Below are 14,079 nucleotides of genomic sequence, written 5' to 3' on the forward strand. Positions count from 1 at the left end.
TGACTGCAAACAAATGACCCATACTTACGATTTAAACATAAACTATCTAAAAAATATACATGTTGAAGTCCAAAACTAAGGTTTGGAAAAAGTTGGCTTAGATTTTTTAGCTTGTCACCATCAAACAGTGATATAGAAACAGTGGGGACCTACTGTAAAATATCTTTTGAATAATGCATTCAGAACTGATATGTTCAGAAATATAACATTATTCTATAATAGTTTATTTTTTCATTGAGTCATGAACTATATTCATGGGCTTTAAAAAAAAAAAAACAACTTGGTAAATGATCCCAGCTGAAGTATGAAAGCCCAGATTTAACTTTTCTCTCTCTTATTTAACCAGGCAGGCAGAGCAATGTTGAGCTGGTTGATGGTAACTATAAGAAGGAAGCTAATAGGACTAATAAAAGCATCAACTAACCCATTATTAAGAGCTTACTTTGTGCTCAATCCTGTTCTACATAAATGCTATTAACATCCCTAACATAAGTACTATGAATAACCTCATTTTATAGAGGAGGACATAGATATTTAGAAAAGCTAAGGAGTGTTTCAAAATTACACACTCATAAATGGCGTGGAAACGAGGAATGATGTGATCTGGCTACTCCAACATCTTACATAAAACAGTTATTAATACACACTCTTCATAGATTTTAATACTCAAATATTTTGGATTTATTGTAAAAGCACTCAGCACACTAAAATTAGATTTCTAGTAATACACATTTATTGACAGAAGATCTATCAGAAAAACAAGTCTCTGATTTGTTATGCGTATTTGTCATTAACATTTTGAATTTCCACAATGGGACTGGATTAGGATGTTGGAATCAGAGATGACAGAGTCCCAACTCCACCGCTTACTGGCTTTGGGATGCTCATCTCTCTGAACTGGTTTCTCCTCTATCAATTAAGCCTAAGGAAAACACGCACATCACATTCTTATGAGAATTAAAGAAGCAATGTAATTAAAATGATCTTTATAAAATGTAAAGTGCATACAGATACAAGTTACAGATACAAAAATATCACACACATAATGCTATATAATAGAAAACATTGTACTATCAACATTATACTATCAACTATCAATTATTCATGTACTTATCAGTTTTTATTTTATTTTGCTATCCCTTAGTATTTCTTATTACAGAATCAGGTCCTAGAAACTGAAAAGAAAAAAAAGATCGAAGACCAGTTAATTAGCATTACTTGGCTGCATTCTGTGTTGTTCAAGTTTTATCACAAACTCTTTCCATTGTTGTTGGGAATTCCAGAGGCCATTTCTGTGGGTGATAGTTTCAGCTGGAGTTGTAAACACACAAGATGATTTATTTAAATACATATTCTGTGAGGAACAACTGGAACATTTGAAAGTATTGGTTATTTACCCAGTGAGAAAGGAAAATACTATTTAGTCCATAAATGGAAACCGGGTGTTTTTTGTTTTTTAGCTAGATGCTATAACTGATAGAAGATTTGGGTGGGATCCTTGCTAGTGGCTGGTGCTACTCCTTGCAAATAATTTCCAATCTTGCCTTTCTCCACAATTATGAAGACTGTTATAAACTACAGGTTGGAGATCCATGACATGTTTACTAAAGGCAAAATAAGTTTGAGTGATTCTTCACTGCTAGTTCAGTTAAAGCATAAACATATATAGAAACAATAATTAGCATCATCCATCCACAGCTAAAATATCTGGTTTTGCACAAAAGTTCTAAATCACTTAGGAAATAGATTATGGAAGATGAAGAGTAACAGGAGGATAAAAGAATGATTCATTTTCCCATACACTTGGTCATCTGGATGCATCCGCTTTCCTTACGTCTCCATTTAGTCTTCTAAATGTGGACCTGTGTGTTCTCTTATAAACAATATATCTTGCTGTTAAGTTTTTAAAATCAACCTTGAAGAAACAGAAGAGGTGAGAAAGGGCACAAATTTATAAAGATTTTATTTTTTTAAAATAATCTCTACACCCAATGTGGGGCTCGGACTTACAACCCAGAGATCAAGAGTTGCATGCTCTACCAACTGAACCAGTCAGGCACCCCAAGAGAGGGTACAGATTTAAAGAAATTTTTAAAAATGTGTCCTTGGAAAGAGTAAAGGCTGCTGGACACTGGTGTATGGGGAAGGGACTGATGGTAGCTGCTGATTGGGGTGAGAAATGAAAGTATAGTTTGGGGAAGAACCATTAAGTTCTGCTCTCACCTTCTTTCATATTACCTTGGATACTCATTTCTTGGCCTCAAGAACTCAGTATGTCGTTTATCTTAAGAGAAACTGTAAATGCAAGAAGATAAGTATCTACCTAATTTTGATTATTGGATAGGAACAAAAGATGAACATATAATGTTACAGCCAAATCGTCATTTAAACATGAGGGCATGAACTCCTAGAAAGAGCAGTATGATGGTTTCCAAGGGCTGGGAGTAGGGGAAATGGGCAGAGTTTAGTCAAATTGTACAAACTCCCAGCTATAAGATAAATAAGTTCTGGACGTCTAGTGTACAGGTTGGTTACTATAATTAATGATACTGTATTATTTACTTGAAAATTGTTAAGAGAGTAGATCTTAAATGTTATTACACACAGACAGACACACACACACAAAGTAATTATGTGAGAGGTTGGAGGTGTTAATTAACCTTACTGTGTCAATCATTTTCCAATATGTATATGTATCAAATCATCATACTGTATACCTTAAGCTTACATATGTTATATGTCAACAATATCAACAAAGCTACAGAAAAATAAAAGGTGAAATAAATATGAGAGAAATAACCTGACTGGTACATCTTGGGTCACATGCCCACACATGAGAGGCAAGGTGGCAGTCTACTGCAAAATGAAAAGTATAACAAGACTATATAATCTTCCAGACCATGTATAAACCCCAAATATAGCATTACATGGATAGCAGCCAGAATTCAAGAGAAAAACTCAATAATTGGGTCCAGAAATTTTAGATCCTTTCCCTCTAAGGAAGTAATTTTAAGCAGAAAAATAGAGTCAAAAAATCTGAATAACATAAGGTATTAACCTGATAAAGATTACACATCTGTGAAGATATTTTAAACCAATGCAAATAAAATATATTCTGAATGAATGGAAATTTATTCCATGTTCTTGGGTGAAACAACACATTACAAATTTTTCAGTTCCTCCCAGATTAATCTATACATTTAGTAAAATCGTGGAAATAAACAAACCTACCAGATGAGAGCAGACAAAGACTATTTTTTCAGAGCTTGCTCTACCAAGGAGTCAGCTACCATCACTGACTACATTTTGGCAGAAACTCAAAGCAGGCAGAAGAGTGGGAAAACTTTACAGTGGAAAAAAGGGAGGGTGTTTTAGATTAGAGGCTGGTGGTGTGGGAAAACTGTAGACAGGCTAAATAGAAGTATGGTATCCTTTGTGATTGGTTAGGGGTGCATATTCGGCTTTCTCTGGTTGGTCCTAAGGTAGAAGTGGGGACAGAAATTAGAACCGTTATCTGTTATTAATCAAGTCCTGGCTGTTTGGGGCCAGTTGTTACAAGACTGATGTTTGGTTTCTTTGACTGTGTACTAGTGATACCGGTCTGACTGCCCACAAGTCTTACCTGTACATAATAGGCTGACTTCTTGGGCTAATTGCTATAGATAATGGGTTGGTTTCCTGGGCTGCTTACTGCAGATTGTGGGTCAGAATACTATTCTTATGTAAGATCTGGATATTGTATATTCAGTCTTTCACAGTCAAAATCAATGACTGGTGAGTTTTAGGAATGATCTTAACAAATTTATTTAAAAATGTGTATTGAAGGAAAAAATTGTATTGAAGAACTGAGGACCACAGAAAGATAATTTAACCTCAAAAATGAATAAAGAGGAATGATTTATGGTAAGAAACAAACTCGGAGTCATATTAATAAAAATAATATGCACAACTAATGAATCATTGTACACTACATCAAAAACTAACGATGTACTATATGTTAGCTAATTGAACTTAATAAAAAAATGCTTTTGCTATAAAAATAATATGTTAATGATAAAAGTATGACTTAAAATTACATATGGAATAGAATAGTTATTTCAAAAAGATTTCCATATATATTTGGGAAATACTCCATGATTAAAATGGCATCATAAAAAATTGGTAAAGGACAAACTATTTAACAGATAGCATCAGGAAAATACCTTCACTAAGGAGAAGATAAAACTGAACCCTCACTATAAGCATAGAAGTGTCAAAGATAAATCTATAAAGAATAGATAACCACAAGAGAAAAGATCCTTTTAAGTAAAACTATGAGTAGAAATTATAAATATAACACCAAAATTAAATCTTCTTAGTGAAGCAAAAAGAACAACTTAAGTGTAAGATTAAGAGAAGATACTTGCATTCCTAATTAAAAAAAAAAGAACAGTAATGGACAAAATCTAAAATTATCAAAAAAGGTTCTCAAAAAAGGAAATGACAAGATTGTAATTAGAAAAATGAGCAAGGAACATGCAGAGGCTATTTATAGATGAGAAAAGCCCAAAGACAAGGAAGCATGCCAATAAATGCTCAGTTTCATCAGACAAAAACAAAATTAAAACATGATCTTCCTCTCACCTAGCAACTCGTCAAAGATTAAAAGGTGTATCTGCCACATGTTGGTGGGTATGTAGGCGCCTCCGGTACTACTGATGTGAGTGTGGACTGGGGCAGCCATTCTGAAGAGCAATCTGGCAGTGCTTAGTCAAAATCCGTACATAGGTAGGTAGGTAGGTAGATACCCTCTGATGCACCAATCTCCTACCTGGGAATACACTCCAAGGAAATATTTGCATAACGACATAGTCATATGAGGATGTTGTTTACATAGCCAGGAGCTGGAGATGATTTAGTTAGCCATTACTCAGGGAACAGCAGAACACAGTAGATATTCTCTCTGAAATACTACATAGCAGTAGAAGAACATAATAAATGTGTACACGACAATGTGGAACGAGTATAGTGCTGACTTAAATAAAAATAGAACGAGTTTATGGAAAACACACAACTATAAAATGCATTTTATAAGAACATAGATAAGTCAAGCACACTAAGAATGGTTGGATATGGGAGAGGATAAGAGTCGGTTTGAGTTAAAAATAAAGAGTAAATTAATAAATGGAATGAGAGGGACCTAATGCAAGCCAATGATGAGAGTGTTTTGTTAACTAAGAATCTGTAGGAACTCAGATTTATACACTGGAGGACCATAAGTAAGTGCATATACTAAAAGGATTTATCCTGCCTTGTCCTAGCAAGTAGCAAATTACCCATTGACTCCAAGCAGAGAGGGGTGTGGTCAGAGTATGTGTGCTAATGATGTCATCACCTGGAGCTCTGAAGACTACCTAAGAAGCACAATACCAGAGCCTGTACAAGAGAAAGGTGAAGGGGCACCTGTGTGGCTCAGTCGGGTAAGCGTCTGCCTTCATCTCAGGTCATAATCTCAGGGTCCTGGGGTTGAGCCCTGTGTCAGGGGCCTTGCTCAGTGTGTAGTCTTCTTCTCCCTCTCCCACTGCCCCTTCTGCCTGCTCATGCTTTCTCTCTCCCTCCCTTTCTCTCAAATAAATCTTTAAAAAGAGAGAGAGAGGTAGGGACTTATTAACATACATAATGCTGTAGGAATGTGAGGGGAAGGCACATCTTTCTTCTGAAAGCAAAATAACCAGTATAAAGGAGCCATAGATAATCTTACCTGATCAACCTCAGCCATCATCCAAACTGATAATCTATGGATGGATGAACAAGGGGGCTCCAGGCTATTCAAATGTTCCTTCCAGCTTGTGAATCATCTTGGTTAATCTGGTGACACTCAGCAATATTATCAATCATAGTCCTTAGATTTAGATCTTTGTAGAAAGTGACAGATTTTATAAAGAGCATTTTTAAACTTTTCTAGAAATCTAGGAAAAATAGCATTCACCTCTAAGCATTTTAGAAATGAAATGTAGATTTTGCATAATTGCACCTGCTTCATTTCAGCATTGTCTGTCAACAAATACATGCATCACTTAGTCTTTAATTCCATCAACATCTATTAATTCTTTAGGCCTGACACTCTGCTGGGTGCTAAGAATAGGACTCTGAAAAGTGTGTGGTTGCTTTCCTTGAGGAACTCACAGATATAAATATTTTATGCACAAAAATCACAGCCAAAATTGTAAATAGAAAAAAAAACCAGGGAAATCTCTCTAGCAGGTGAGTTGAAGGAACTAGGCAAGTAGAACAGCATGTGCAAAAACAGAAGTTTGAAAGAATTTGGCCTTTTTATAGAATGTTGAGAATATTTTCCAGCAAGAGGGACCTGTACTTAAGAGGGAGTCTGAAAAGGGTAGGTTTAGTGCAGTTGAGATGGTTATAAATGGTTTTCGTTTGATGGATGCCATCATCATGGATCTAAACCTCACCGGAAGAAAATGGAAGAAATATCTTAGGTTTTAAGCAGAGAGTGACATGATCTGCTTTACATTTTGAGCAGTAACTCTGGCAATGAACCCTTTCTAGGCTGAGAATTAGGGTATAATATAAATATGGGCAGAGGGCCAAATAATAAGTGCATTTCATCTCTACAGAAAAAGAATATGCTCTTATTATTCTGCTCACCCCTCAAACTCAACTAACACATTCCTTTAAAAGTGTGTATTTTGAAATCAACTCGTATCTCATGGACATATCCCAAATCCTAAATATTTACCAAACCACTCTAGCTCCATAGGAGGTTTTTTCTGTGCTCCTCTGTTGTATCTATTACAGGGCTTTTTTTCCTCTACTACTCATTTATTTGATATTTTTGTATTGGTTTTGAAAAAGTTTACTCAATAATTAGGTTCCTGTGTTTGTTGTACAAAACCATTTTACCCTGAGTATGGCAAGGAAAAAGTCATTTGCTGTCTGGCAAATGGTTTTATTCTTTTTTAAAAAATTTCTGCACTTTTGCATAAAAAACAAACAGACCCAGAAAGAGGGAGAGGGTCCTCAAAGAGAATGATGGCTTATCTTGGACCTGTGAAATCTGACAAAATGCATTGAAGTAGAAAAATGGAGATATGTTAGTTGCTATGCAGGTTAGTGTTATAGTACACTTAAAAGTCCTGTAAAGGCTTTCTTTGTTATATAGAAGTTCAGCAAGACTTTGATTTTTTCTTTTTAAGAAGAATGAATAATATTTTTACTTCTGTGTCTACAAACTCACCCAGCTCTAGCTAGCTTATTATTTAGATGTACAGCTTTATTTATTTATTTATTTATTTATTTATTTATTTTTGCCACCAGTCTACCCAGTTTTGTTTTTTAGAATAGTTTGGGATGAGAAAAAAAGTCACCAATAAGAACAAATACATATATACATTATAGACCCTGTTCCAGGAACTTCTAGTGCTATTTGGCTGTTTAATATGTCAGTATTATTAGATGATAATGATACAATAAGTTATGTTACAAAATACTAATTGTTTATGCTACTTTTTTTAATCAAGTAAATTTATCTTAGAAATGTTAGAAAATTAGGGTGCCTGGAGGCTCAGTTGGTTGAGCATCCGACTCTTGATTTCAGCTCAGGTCATGATCGCTGGGTCCTGAGGTAGAGCCTGGCATCGGACTCTGCGCTCTGTGGAGAGCCTGTTTCTCTCGCGCGCCCCCCCCGCCCCCGCCACTCCCCCAACCCCCTGCTCGTTCTCTCCCTCTCCCTCTCTTTCAAATAAATAAAAAATTCTTAAAAAAAGAAAGAAATGTTGAGAGATTCATAATATAAAAACATTATCAATTTATTCCTTCCGCTTTGGCAACACGTTTTGTATAAATCATGCCTATCTTGGTTTTATGTATCTTGCAAAGTAGAATTTTATTTCACTTATCAAGATCCTAGTCATTTTCTCATATTGTAAAAAAAAATCTTAAAAGCATATTTTTATGGATAAAATTATTCTATAATAATGGATGCTCTCATTTGAAAAACTTTATAGCCTAGAGGTTGTGAATCTAAGCTCCAGAGACAGATAGCTGAGCTTTCATCACCACTTCACCACTGTTGACACGTGAACTTGAACAAATTTCTTAACTTCTCTCAGTACCTCAGTTTCCACATATGAAAACTAGGGATAAAAACAGTACCTACTCCATAGGGTTGTTCTTATAATTACATGGTTTTATAAATGTAGAGCAATTTAAACAATGTTGGGATGTGATACATACTATATAAATACTACATATCATTATTATTTTTTAAATCCCATGTTAATAGCCATTTGGATTATTTCCAACATTATGGACTTTTGAATAACAATATGCTTAACAAATTTGAATGTAAATCTCTCAAAGAATATTATAGCCAAATGATACGTCATTCTGATATATACTGCAAAATCTCCTCCAGAAAAGTTACAAAATTTACACTGCCCTCTGTCAGCTTGGAAGAGACTGCGTGCTAAGCATTAAGATGCCTCATAATTACGTGGACTACATGTTATTGGTAGAAAAAATTAGTTGTTTTACTCACAATTTATATTTTCATTTAAAAAATTGCCTAGTTGTATCTTTCCTTTTTGAATTTTTCTTTTAGACATTGTTTTAATAGTTTTAATAATCTATAGATGATATTTATTTATTACAGACACCATCCAGGGTTTTTTATTTGTTTATATTTGAATGTCATGAGTGGAAATTATCTGCCTCATTTATATCTTTAGCTTGTACACACTTTTTAATATTGTTTTCCTGATTTTATATGCTTTCCTGACATATCTTTGATCATCATATTTAGTTTCTTCATGTCTTTTATTTTAGATCATGTCTTGAAAGTACCATACATTTGGACTTTTGTTTCAGGTTTGATCTGTCTTCTAATAGTGCAATTTAACTCATTCACATTTATTGCTTTAGTTAACATATTCTTGAATTTGTCATCTTTTTTGTCTTGATGTTATGTGCTTTACTGTTTATTCTTAACTTTGCTAAATATAACTAATGCCTGCCTTTCCCCAGCCTCCTTCTTCTCTCTGTAAGAAATTGCACCCATTAGTATAATGGTTATTATTAGTTACATCTATTTTTATCTAATTTTGAAGTCCATACTGAAACCCTATCAGGTCTTCTGGTTCAAAATAGGTTTTGGTTAATGCCTTTAATGGAATTTCTTTAGTTTACCACTAAAATATGTATAAAAACTGGAAACAATCCTTGCCAGACAAAAGGATTCTAGAATATTTGAGGAATGTCCACTACCTGTAGGTATAATCCTCTTGCCACAGGTGTAACTCAGGAACCAGATTGCTAGAGGAGGGGAACGGGAGAGTTTGTATTTCCTTCCATGTCTGACTGACACAAAAGTTCAGACCTTCAGCCACTGGGAAAATTAGATACAGCTGCTCATAGAAAATGGAGGAGAATATGACAGACATAAGAAGAGAGAGTGTGGCTCCTGTAGAAGAGAAAGAGCAGATGATAAAGAAATTATCATTTATAATAATAAAAAAAAAAAACCAACCTAGCCAACAGAACAGAGATACTGTAGGGACTCACACTGGCAACAGTAGGCTGTCACAATCCAGGCCCAAAGAGTTTGATTCCCAGAAATAGAAGGAGTGTTGGAGAGACCACAGGCATGTACAACTTTATGATGTTCTTGACAAAATTTTGCTGTAGGTGTGTAATAATAGTCAACACCGACAATTACTGGACTTGAAGCTTCATTCTCAAGTACAAAGATGCTTTGAAAAAACCACATTCCCAATTTTTCAAGAAGGAAACAGCAAATATTTTGATTGCAATACATTTTAAGCAAATTGGCCTCTCAGCTAGAAATGTGTTTACTTGAGAAAAATATGTATTCTTGCTTCAAAGAGATGGAGTCATAGAACAGTTTAAAAGTGAGTAAGTTAGTAAGGACTAGATCTCTGAATTTGAGGCTGTGTATAAATTGTCATAGGTACAAAAAAATCTATTTGGAGTGCTTTATTAACTTGGCATTTCCAATTGATATAATACACACAATATCAGTGTGTACCACTAAGACCAATCAGAGTTGTGTAAGATCATCAAATGTTGTGCAATTGATCTTTTTGGGGGAAAACTGGAAGAGGGAACCACCTCTCCTGAAACCTATGAATTTTCATGACTTCATGCAGCAAGTACGTATCTCATGTGGTTAATCCTTAGGGTTTTTCATTAATGATAGCCATCTTCAAGTCTTCCCATATTGGTTTGTTAAATATGAATCTTGTAAGGAAAAATGGATGATGGTGATTGTGATGAAGATGGTAATAAAGCCCATCATTTAATGAGATGTGTATGTACCTAGTTTTGTGATAAGTTATATATACTGCAAAATAAACCTCACAACAATGCTATTAATATTTCCATTTCACGGAAGGTGAAGAAAATGCTTGTGAGAGAATATAAGTAATTCCCAGGGACATAGTTATAAAGAAATATAATTGGGAGTAAACACAACCACTTGACCCCTAACACTAGGATCTCTACCCCTTAGCTCTAATGACCCTTGGTACTATGCATATCATGTAGTTGGTGCCACCTGTTTGCTCTCTGTAAGGTTTGGTTATATTCCCAGAGAGGAGAGTGCTTGTTGGCAGAAGTGTGCCACCTCCAGTTCTCCAGGAAGACATTTTAACTAAGTTACATCTCCAGTCTATTACTATTATGAGCTGGGTCTTTCACAAAAAATGTAGAGTTCCTTCCATTGTGTTTTCCTACAAAGTATAATTGTATTTCACTTCTGTTTCACTGAATCATAGCCTATTTTTTTAAAGCACTTAAGGAACACTAGAATGTTTCTAGTGCTAGGATTCAGCACATTTACATATATAATTGAGTGTGAAACTTTGCCAATGTTTTCCCTCCCATCTTCTTTCTGGTCTTTACAATGATATCAATGATACTGCCCTGTATATTTTCTTCTTAATGAAACATGATGGTTGGACCATGATCATTGACCTACATGAGTTAAAAATAAACTATTTAGGTGCACCTGGGTGGCTTGGTTTTGGCTCAGGTCATGGTCTCATGGGTCATGAGATCAAGCTGTAGGTCTGGCTCCATGCTCAGTGGGGAGTCTGCTAGAGAGTCTCTTCCTCTGCCCCTTCCCCCACTTGCAAGCACTTGCATCTCTCTGTCTCTCTCTCAAATAAATAAATCTTTAAAAAAAGAAAACTAGGGGTGCCTGGGTGGCTCAGTCATTAAGCATCTGCCTTCGGTTCAGGTCATGATCCTGGGGTCCTGGGATTGAGCCCCGTATCAGGCTCCCTGCTCAGCGGGAAGCCTTCTTCTCCCTCTCCCTCTGCCTGCTGCTCCCCCTACTTGTGCTCTCTCTGTCAAATAAATTAAAATCTTGAAAGAAAAAGAAAAAGAAAAAGAAAAAGAAAGAAAGAAAGAAAGAAAGAAAGAAAGAAAGAAAGAAAGAAAGAAAGAAAGGAGAAAGAAAAAACTAGAGTTAATTATTTTTATTTTAGTAGGAAAGCCTGAAAAATTGTTCTGTAATTCAAGAAAATATACCTACAAGTGAGTATTTGGGGCCCCAAAGAGGAATGACAAAAAGAGCATTTTGAAGCGAAAGAATAATCTCTATTTATATATTTGTCTTCAATTCTACCTCCTTTTAAGATTTATAACTTCATATGCTTTCTACCTATTTAAAGATTAGTAGAGACAAGCCAAGAATAAACCTGTGCACAAACTTCCTTATATCCGATTTTGGCCATTAGAAACAATATCATGATCCCCTCTGGTTTTTCTGAAAACATCTCTGGTAAAGTCTTACAGGATATTGCCTCTCTTACGGTAATCATGCTAATAAGGCCCAGGACTTTAATTGTGTTGTGGTATCTTAAATTGATTGGTATCTTTGGGTTGAGCAAGGCTAACCAAACTCGTAAGAGATTACAATGTAAACTAGAATTCCAGTATATTAATAGATCTGTCAAAAGCACTGTAATAGTTTACTGGCTGACCAATATGTTTTCTTTCCTCTGAGAAACCTACTTAATTAACTAGTACGTAATAAAATGATTGTTTATTGAGTATCACTTTAGATAAGAGAGGGTTAGTTAAATAATCTTGATGACTAAAATCCTGAAAAGCTGATGCATCTATCTCTACCATTAAGTACCATATTCCTTTCCTAGGAAGGTTGTGAAAATATTGCCATAAACCGGGTGGCTTAAAATAATAGTATAATGTATTCTCTAACAGCTCTGGAGGACAGAACTCTGAAATCAAGGTGTTGACAGGGCCATGCTCCCTCTGGAGGCTCCCTTTCTTGTCTCTTCCAGTTTCTGAAGGCTCAGGGCCCTGAGTGGCTTCCCTGGCTTGTGGCCACATCATTCCATCTCTGCTTCTATAGTCACATCACTTTCTCCCGTGTTTCTGACTTCTCTTCTGTGTCTTATAAGGACACTTATTATTGGATTTAGGTCCTATCTGAGTAATTCAGGATAATCTCATCTCAAGATTCTTAATTACATCTGCAAAGACCTTTTATTCCAAAGTCACATTCACAGTTTTCAGGGGTCATAAACGTTTTTTAAAAAATACAGAATACTTCATGAATTTGTGTATCATTCTTGCCACAGAGGCATGCAAATCTCTATATCATTCCAGTTTTAATATACGTGCTGCCAACATGAGCACCATAACCATATTCTTTGAGGTCACCATTCAGCCCACTGCGGGCATCATTTACTTGAGAACTAGAGTATCAAGTGGCCATTCATCAAGGTGCTCTCTGCCTCCATAGTCAACAGTATTGAGGGTGCATAGACTACGGGCACTTTATTTTTCTTTGACTTCCTTTCTTGCTTTTAAGTAGAACCTCCCATTTTATTAACTCACTTGATATATTTTAGAAATTGACAAAGACATAGTTTAAAAGAAAGTAAGTGGTATGAGATAAGTTTTTAGGGATAGAAACTAGGTAATACAGAATCTTGGAGAGCATAGGAAAAATGTTAACTTTATTAAAAGTGCAGTGGAGAGAGACAATTATCATATGGTTTCACTCATTTGTGAAACATAAGAAATAGCAGACAGATAGGTAGGAGAAGGAAGGGAAAAATCAAAGGGGGGTAAGCAGAGGGGGAAATAAATCACGAGAGACTATGGACTCTGGGAAACAAACTGAGGGTTTTAGAGGGGAGGGGTGGAGGGATGGGTACCCTGGTGTTGGGTATTAAGGAGGGCACATATTGCATGGAGCATTGGGTGTTATATGCAAAAAATGAATCATGGGACATTACATCAAAAACTAATGATGTACTGTATGGGGACTAACATATTATAATAATAAGTTTTAAAAAGTACAGTGGAGTACTTCTAACTAGTGAAAGCTATCTATATTTTTACCCGTATTGAATTACGGATGTCTTCATACGTATCTCTGTATATGTAAATGTCCAGGCTCAAGAACACTATTTTTTGCCTAGGTGCAATACTGGAACATTCAATACTGGACAAGTTGAGAATACTTCTCATGGGAGCTGATGTGAATAAGAAGATACATTTATATTGTTGTTCCTATGTTTTAGAATTTAGTTTTTCCATTCATCTTGCTAAGGTGCTGAGGTTAGTTCAAGGATGAATAAAGGGTCCCTGTTGCAGAGACAGAGTGAGGAAACTGTGTTAGCATTTACAGTTTTGCTACTGTTCTCTTTTTTATTTCTGAACCTCGCATATTCTTCATTTTATGTGGTGGACCCCAGAAGGTACTAAAGCACCTTTCCCCTTCTTCCTCTTAATTTCTACTCATTTATACACATTTTTGTTGTTTTTGTTACACCATCATTCTTTCCTCCTCTGTTAGTCTTCTCCCAAACTGTACTGTGACAATTACAACCCACTCTCCTTTACTTAAGCCGCTTCTAGAATCCTATTCCATTCCCCACTAGTCAATGATAAATTAAAACAGAACAGTGTCTTAATCTACACCAGCCCTTTATTTCTCTGCCTAAATACCTAAATATTCATGTTCTTGAACTTCTCTTTCACTCACCACTTCACAAAATATACTGATTTCAGTGTTCATATATA

General features: G+C 35.5%; 1 non-coding gene across 1 annotated transcript; it reads right to left on the bottom strand.

Annotated features, from left to right (window-relative positions):
- Positions 1 to 12,580: 12,580 nt before the first annotated feature.
- Positions 12,581 to 12,684, bottom strand: LOC123799075 (U6 spliceosomal RNA). Its single transcript, XR_006781494.1, has one exon. It is a non-coding gene; the product is annotated as a U6 spliceosomal RNA (small nuclear RNA).
- Between the last annotated feature and the right edge of the window lie 1,395 nt (positions 12,685 to 14,079).

This window comes from Ursus americanus, chromosome 26, assembly GCF_024610735.1.
Source record: "Ursus americanus isolate L20-20 chromosome 26, mUrsAme1.1.p, whole genome shotgun sequence".
NCBI lineage: Eukaryota > Metazoa > Chordata > Mammalia > Carnivora > Ursidae > Ursus > Ursus americanus.